Here is an 8,691-nt window from a genome sequence, read left to right on the forward strand (position 1 = left end):
CCCCCGGGCGGCGCGGGCCCCACCGGCTCGGCCGGGAGCGGGGATGAGCCGGCCGCCGCCTCCGYCGCCTCTCCCGAGCACCGCGGGGAAACGAGGATTTCGAGCGCTTTCCCTGTTTTTYTTGCCGGGGTGGGGAGGGCTGAAGGCAGCCTGTTACCTGCGGCACCGGTAGTGGGTTGTTTGTAAACAAAGCGATGGCGGAAAGCTTTGATCCGGGCCTCATCCTGCATGTTTGGGAAGTGTCTGAAGGAGAGACCCGGTTTGGAGCGGAGTGCGGTGGCATGTTCCAGTCTGGCAGCTTGATGTACCGAGTTTTCACAGGGCTCTTAAGTAACTTAATTTGCAAAATAAAACGTTGGACTGTCAGAGCTGTAAGCACGGTTGGCAGCTAGGTGGTGGCCAGTTTGGTGGGGGTGGAGGGGGGAGGTGAGAGCTTTTTTTTTAAAAAAAAAAAAAAAAAGAAAGAAAAAAAAGAAAAAAGAAAACTTATGCCTTTGTATTTGGGATCTGCTGAAATAACAGCAGTACTTGGAAATCTTGCCGGGGGGTTGCAGCTTTTGGAAGGTCAGAAGCAGCTCATCTGCCTCCGTGCGTATTATATCCAAGTTGCCTTGAAAATCCACAAACTTCTTTTTGTTGGCAACATTTGCAGAGAACAGAAAGTGCCAGTATYTAAGATAAGCAACGTGGACTCTATTAATACGCATCCAAATGTGCTAAAGAGCATACAAAAGTAATCATAGAAGTTTAACTTAAGGACAGCAAAGTCTTGCCTCTCTAGGAACATGTGCTGCATTTTAGCTCTAGCTTTTGCTGCTGTTATGTAAATTAGTATGAATGTACAGGAACATGTAAAACTGCTAGCCTTTAATATTGGTAAATCTGTTGATAGCTAAGACTGATACAGAGTTTAGCAGGGCATGTGAAATCAGCTTGCCAGATTACTGCATCTGGTCAGTGACATGAATCTGATTTGGATCTGGGCCAGCTTCAGGAAGAAAATTTTCATGGCTCAAGATCTTGTAGATTAGGCATGTAGTATGGTGACGGAACTGGGGAAAGAAGCACGATCCAGGAATAACATCTGGATGTAAAGAATAATGCTTTAATAACACAAATAGAAGGATGATAATTGAATTGATTAGATTTTCTTTGCTTGGTTGATATAGAACTGAAGTATTTGGGACAGTGTAAAGCTTAATTCACTAGTTCATCTCCTTGTGACCATCAGTGAGCAAAGAGTAATGATATTTATTCATTCTGTTCTGGAGTTATGAAAATACATTATGAAGTCTGTGAACATAGTACCATCAGGTTGAATAAAACTTCAGTTGACAACGCAGTGAACTTTGTAATGGCTCATCTTTTTTTTTGGCACAGCAATAACAAGTAAGTTATGCTGCATAAGTAACCTTCYGTATAGCGTGAATACATTTATTATCAAGCAAGTACTCCTGTAGGCACTAGCAAGAGTCACCTATTGAAGATTGTGTTTCAGAAGTATTTTGATGAGGAAAGAATACTGAATCGAAGGTGGATGGAGATATGGTAGAGTTGGAGTAACTTTATGAATATTTTCCAGGTCTTGGAGCCAAGATTGATTATGATCTCTTGAGAAGTATCAGTGTATTTTGCTGATGCATGCAATGTAAAGCTCAGCCAAAAGTGTATCATGAAGTACATTAGATTTATCAGACATTGATCAATGGATSATTATCACTGCAAGGTCAAACTTCTTAAATGAATGACAAGCCATAATCACCAGGCGGGCCACAAATATAGTTCTGTATATGGAGAGAATTGTGTCTTAGAAGCTAACAAAGTATCAGATAACATATTGAACAGTAACATCTAGGGCTTGATACTTTGAAAAGCGCTCAGATGAGTTAGTAGTCACACAGATGCTGGTTAAACAAGTAAGTCTTCTGAATGGTTTCTTCAGAAACTCTGCAGGATGGGAAGTTGACCTTACCTCTTGGTTGGAGAGGTTGTTATCAGTTCCTCATCACTGAACGTATTGTTCAGAATATGTTTGCCTTCATATTATCTGGGAAGATACTCACTATGAAAAAGCCATCAGTTGAAGTCAAATAASCTGAGGGTCCCCAGACTGCAGGCTCACAAATGAAATGCAGTACGTCTCGGTTCTTTTTCATGATTTTATTAGCCTGAGGAACATAACATGGTAGYGACTGTCTGCTATCATTAACCTGTAATACTTGTGAAACCAAATGGCCAGGCAGTGAGGAAAGATACCCTACTTATTGGAAAGCTTGCTTTGTTGAAGGAAAGAGCGAGTAGAAATGTTTTCTTTGATTAAGAATTTGATTTAAAACCAAACTTATTCTCTGTAAGCAACTCTCTTTGTAGGTTATGGAAGACTTAGTTAAGTCAATTGACTTAATTTGTCAGACTCTGCATCTGCTTCTACAAAACATTAAGACCAATCTTACAAACTGTGTTAGTTTGTTTGAAGTACATACTGGCTCCAAACGTTTTGTAGCTTTCAACGAAGGTAAACTTGAAGCGTCTTGCTCTTTCTGTAGTGTCTTGACCACAGTGGCTAAGAACAATTGTGTACTTCCTTGCTAGGTGAGAAGCTATCTTTGCTATTTATAACTTTGAAGATGTATTTTGAAAATGACCTTTCAAATTTCAAGTGCCATTTCTGAGCCTCCAGCTTGTATGGTYGTCCTCTTTGGAAGTGTCAGATGCAGTGTAAACCTAGTCCAAGGACCAGTCTTAATGTTTGTTATTCGTATTGTGGCTTCAGTTATATTTGCTTTTCTACTTCAGTGACTGCAGAATGCTTCTGGATTAACATCAGTCCTGTGTTACCAATGATTAAATTAATTTATTGAATATAGATTATTTTTGATTTTCTATTTAAAGCAGAATTTGAAAGGAGTTGTTAGCTTAATGTGAACAAATAGCTGGTATTAGAAATCATCGGCAAATCTCCGTAAGTAGGCGAAAAAAAATATTGGTTGCAATTAAGCTTCTTTAGTCTTCAAACATGGTGGGCAGCAGGCATGAAATGCTCTCTTCTTTCTGAGTGGCAGAAAGAACTGAAGTGTAAACTTGTGCAAAAAATGAATCTAAGGAAAAGAATTCTGATGCTTCTCGTTGGGAAGGCGTTTCTAAAGGTAATAAGCAATGCTTTTCTGTTTTTAAGGACTCTCTTACAAGTAGTGACATCAGAAAGGATTGTTTATCCTYTGTCTGCTCTTTGATGGTTTACCAGCTGTTTCCCTTTTGCCTGTTCCATGGAGAATTGAGCTGCTCATGAAATAACTCCTGAATTTTTGTTATATGCAACACTTCTAAAGCAGACTGGCACTTATGTTTGATTTACTTCAAGGTACTGGACAACTGTGGTTGCACAGTGATTCTGGACTAGATGGTTAGGCTGTAACCTCTCTGGCAGTCCTAGTTTGTTATTCCTGCTTCTGAGTCAGGGCTGTAAAACTGCAGGCATGTCTCGCTGCCCTTCAGAGCTTTGTAAAGTGGCATCCATGTCAAAATAAGGCTAGTTGGTCTGATTGCCATTCAGAAACTTCGGCCCTTTGATCCCCTTCAAAGTTTGGGGGGAAAGTTCTAGGAAAGTAGAAGAYGACAAAGTTTTTCAAGAGTCCAAAAACATAGGAGAGGGTAATGAGTGGAAGACCCCCTTTCCCTAATCACAGCAGCTGGGTACTGTTGGAAGAATCATGGAGACACTAACATCGGAACAAAGTCCAGGAGGCTGAGGAGAAGGAAGAGATTCTGTGTTTTGGGGGGTTTCTTTTATAGCTAGGGGAGCTAATTGGAATCTGTGCTAGTGAACACGAAGCACAGGATTGCTAGTTCTAAAGATCTATTTAAGAGCATCATCTATCAAAATTACAGTAGTGGCTGAAGCAGTCTGGATAACCAAGATAGCTCTGACGATCACTGCCGGAAGGTAGAGGCTCCCCACACAGAACGGTTATACAGCAGCTTATAGGAGATGTTTTTTAATCAGCAAAAGGTAAAAGTTTATGCCTTGAAACATGAGGATATTATAACAGATTATCTACTTGAGAACTCAGATGGCACATATGCATGTGTTTTGGGCATCATAGCTTTTTTTTATTATTATTTTATTTTATTTCATTTTTCCGGGAGCTAATCTACCTCAATAGGTTGTGATAATGCCATACCTCAGGCTGATTTTCTTAACATTGAGTGGCTGCATTGCCTAAAAGTTTGTTGTTTCTTAGAAATGAAGATTATCTAAAGGAAATCRTACCTTTTCCGCCATCCTCTGCAAAGTTTCTTTCTCAAGATAGGCTTCTGCCAACATAAATACAAGTTGCAAACTGTTAGTACTATATTCGACACTGCTTGTCAAATTGAAATTTGACATTGTCAAAAATAGGGTATATCACTAGGGTAGKTTTTTTTTTAGGATTTCACTGATGAATGGTAGCTTTGAAGCTAACTAAAATACTGCAGGAATGTATTAGACAAAGCTAATTGAAATCTGAAGTGCTGTTTAACCAAAATTAATGCTTTTTATTATCTTGCTTTTGGCTATTTGGTCCCTTTTTCAGCTTGCTGTTTTCTCCCAGTGGGTTAATTCAATTGTCTGTCCCTTACATCTTTATTTCAAAACAGTCTCCCAAGTGGGCAGAATTAACTCTAGACTAAACAAACTAACCTTGAACTGAAATGAGTTAGAGACTTGGAGTTTTGCACTCGGAGGAAGTTTCCTTTTGTTTTCTTTAGGGGCATTTTCTCAGCTTGTTAGTTAAGCACCTCAAAACTGAAGCCAGCCACAGCCATTGCTCAGCTACTAGGAAGAAACTTATTCAGTTTCCACCTTCATCCTTTTTAGTAAATAGATGGACATTTGTGGTGGGAAATATGCAYCTTGTTTCCTTCCTCAGCCTCTGTTTATCTTATCTAGTGATTAGATGAGTTCAGCTTTGCTGCTCTCCTAAAAAGTGAGTGAGGGAACCGATAGGATTTTTGGCTAAAACTGCCTTTATGGCTGCAGTTGGAACTGATGACCTGTGTCCCTTTGACATCCTACGGGAAAGCTGTCACCTCTACAGCACTGCTCTCACGACAATCCAGAGCTCTGTTCCTGCTTGGAAAGCTCATTTGGGTTGCAATTTTAGGGAAAGCTTTTCTTTGATGTATGCCAAAAGCTTTCCRACTTTTGCAAATGAAATTCTTAAAGCCACATTAGGAATGGAGATGAGTAGTTAATGCCGCATACTCATCTTGAATCAACATTGCTTGGTAAGATTGAAAGCTGGCTCAGCAAATGGTACAGGAATCAGCGATGAATGCAGTGCCTGGAACCGTCCCCCGTTGCAGACTCGTGTCTCACAGCTCACCTTAGCATGGCTGAAACCTATCGAAACATTGAAGACAACATTTATGCAAGAAGTCTTTCAGGTGTAACCTAGGTGAAACTACTGCCAACCTGATATTATCATTGCAATTTATAATGCCTCTTGCTTATTTTAATAGGAAGGGTTGGGGGTAGGGAGRCGTTCCCGTCGTGAACAGGTTTAGAGACTGTGAATTCAGGCTAGATAGTATGGTGGATGTGAGACATCTAAGYGCTGTGTGTTGTCATATGCTGAGATAATAACTGACTAATATGAAAATATAGGACTTCTGAGTTAGTATGCTTGCTCTCAACTGAGGATTATGCTGTAAGTCCAAAAGGCCTGTCAGAGTGTGCGTATTAGAGCAATCTTTCTAAGGAGGTTGAGAGAGGGGAATATTATGTAACCGGCTGAATCAGTTGAGATTTTTTTTTTCTTTCTAACTCTTCTGAATGCAAATGAGGAGGGAGCATTAAATGCTCTGAAATGTCTAGCTTTTTTAWTTTTTTATTATTTTTTATGTACTTTTGCACAAGATTGGGATAAGAATGAACTAAAGAGAAACCCAGGCCCTTTCAGGGGGAATAGTGCCCCCTCCCCTGGTTGCAGTCTCTCCATAATGAGCAAGCTGTTTGACCTAGTGATAATGGTATGGCTCTAGCATGATGAAGGTGCCCAGTATAAATCCTGGGATCTGAGTCTGCAGTTTATTTTCAGCTGTCCTTTGGAGGGGAGGTGCAACAGCTGTCCCTGAAATCTCCTTTATTGGGTTGCAGCAAACTGATCTGTGCAGGGATGAAAGGTGCAGCCCAGAGGAGGAGATGTGCAGTGTGCCTTGGTGGGAACATTTCCGTTTATAAAGATTTTGAGGGAACAGTTCGGGGGCATTTAGGAGCCTGTTGTTATAGGAGTCCCTTTAGCACGAATGGATTTAAAAACAGTTTTGTGGTAAGTATGGTCCATACAGGCCGGTGCAGAGAAACACTTACAAGCTTTTGTCAACTTCTTGCAAATGGAGGGCAGTGTGATCTGCCAGCATGATCAGTGCTTTCCAGAGCATGACTGTGATTGAGCTTCTACCTGCAAAGCTTGCAGGTGCCAAATTTTATTTCCTCCTTCCGCTCCAGAGATGCATTTCTTACTATGATGGAACAGGCCTTTTTGAATGTTGTAGAACAGGACCGTTCTCAATACTTAATTCTTAAGGTTTGTTTTTAGAGGGAAGTGTTGCTTTACTAGATTCCTAGGTTATGAAGAATCATATCGCACACTGAAAGTTGAATCCTGAGGGTCAGACCTTGTTTTCTTATCAAACTGTTGAAAATCACGAACCTGAAAACTTGTGATTCAGGCACCTACAATTTTTCATGATAACATTCATTTGTAATAGTTATAGTTTGCAATGATTATAAATTAATAGTACTTTAGAAAGTACATTTTTTGTATTTTCATGTTAAACAAATTTTTGAAAGATCAGTCTTCTTCCAGTTCTAAGCTCCCAACTCAAATACTACCTTTGTTCATTTAGAATAACTGAAAAAATCGCTCTTTAAAAATAAGAGGTGATTTTTTTTTGTATACTGTTTTTATTTAGTAGCATGGTTCCTCTAGCTAGAAAAAAAATAGAACAGCCTTAACTTACAAGAGTCTCACTAGAATGTTTCCATAATACAATAAGCTGACCTTGCAGGGGACATGGGCAATTTTCAGCATTGCTTTTCCAGCATTCAGCCTTCCTCATAAATCTTTGTGTAATGTACAGAATGCAGAATGACCACCTGCCATTAGCCTTTTATGTGTCACTGCCTTTTCAGGGTAAAACTAAACCTAGCCCCTCTCTGATACTCTGAGCTGTAGCATTGATTTGACACAGTGGTTGCTCACCATCCATTTCTGGAATCTGTCTGAAGCCACCTCCTATTTATAATTCGTCATTCCTTGCTGTCTTAGACAGTTAATGCTATTTCGTTACAAAGCTTTATGGCTTTTTTTAACATGTGAAATTATGTGATGGCAACAACTTGTAGTATGAGGCCTTGTCTAAACACAACTGCTGGTTTAACAAGATGCGACTCTTTAATAGTGATTTAGTTAACTGATGTAGCTTTGTGTGTGGGCTCTGCTGGCCTAACCTGGCTTACATCTGTTTAGTTTGGACTTGTAAATATAGCACCACAATCCACATGGACATAAACCAGCTTGAGTGTAATAGGGCCCGCACACAGAGCCGAACCAAAATAACCAAACTGTTTTTTCACTTCAACTGATGCGTTCTCTAACTATTGGTGCAACGATTTGTTCTTTTTTCTTTTCTTTTCTTTTCTTTTCTTTTCTTTTCTTTTTCTTTAAGCAAAGTATGAAGCAGAGTTTCCCTTCTTCCAGGATTTGAATTCATACAGATGTCAGCCTTTTCCAGTTTTATCATTAATTATGGATTGTGACAAGTTGATACGTGGTGTGAGACACGTTAATAGAGGTTTCTTCCTTGAATATTCCTCGAGAAGGTGAACTCTGACTCAGCAGGCTATTAGTAATGGGGATTGCTCTAATTGTTTTGGTATAGCTAAGACCATGCACTGAGTTGCACCATTGACAGATCCTGCCTCTACTGGGAGAAGTTATCAGAATAGTTATCTTCTTCAAATACTCTTGAGGTTTTGGAAGATACTATATTCTAAACTTGTATCAACAAGGACATTTTGCTATCCTATTTGTTCTTCTCTGCTCTCTAATTTTGCAAGTGGGATGACATGCTGTCTGAGGTAGACAGTTTCGGGTTAATTGAGTCTCAGCTAGTTGTATTAGTGTGGCCTACACTGGTACAAGAAGAGGTGTATAACCTGATCCTGAACAGCAATTCAGCCTCGTCCATGACAGTCATACAACAATATGGACTTGGCAAGAATCTGATTTTCAACTGATCTAATCGTGTCAGTCAAAGTCCCAAAGCTAGCAAACTTAATGCTGTAGTTGAGTTTTTTGATGTGTGTGTCACAATCAATATTCCTACTGTAGGTGTAATCCACATGTTGCATTAATATAATAATTTCAGTTACCAAAAATGGTTATTCTGGCAAAGATACTTTCAAAGACACTTGATACAGATGAGTGCATGCAAAATGCTTTCTAGTCTATTACCCCAATGTCTTGCCTTTGTAATGGAAGAGAAGGTTTTTTAGCAGTCTACAGCAAGTTCAGTATACATAATTCTGCTTGAAATACTGAAATAGCTTTCTCTAGAGGAAGTTGGAAAATGCTGCTGACTTGCTTCCAGAAAAGGTGAAGACTACACTAAACATTTAAAGCTAGTTTCATCACTTGATGCATA

Source organism: Rhea americana, unplaced genomic scaffold (genome assembly GCF_003343005.1).
Source record: "Rhea americana isolate MKP2758 unplaced genomic scaffold, rheAme1 scaffold_261, whole genome shotgun sequence".
Taxonomy (NCBI): domain Eukaryota; kingdom Metazoa; phylum Chordata; class Aves; order Rheiformes; family Rheidae; genus Rhea; species Rhea americana.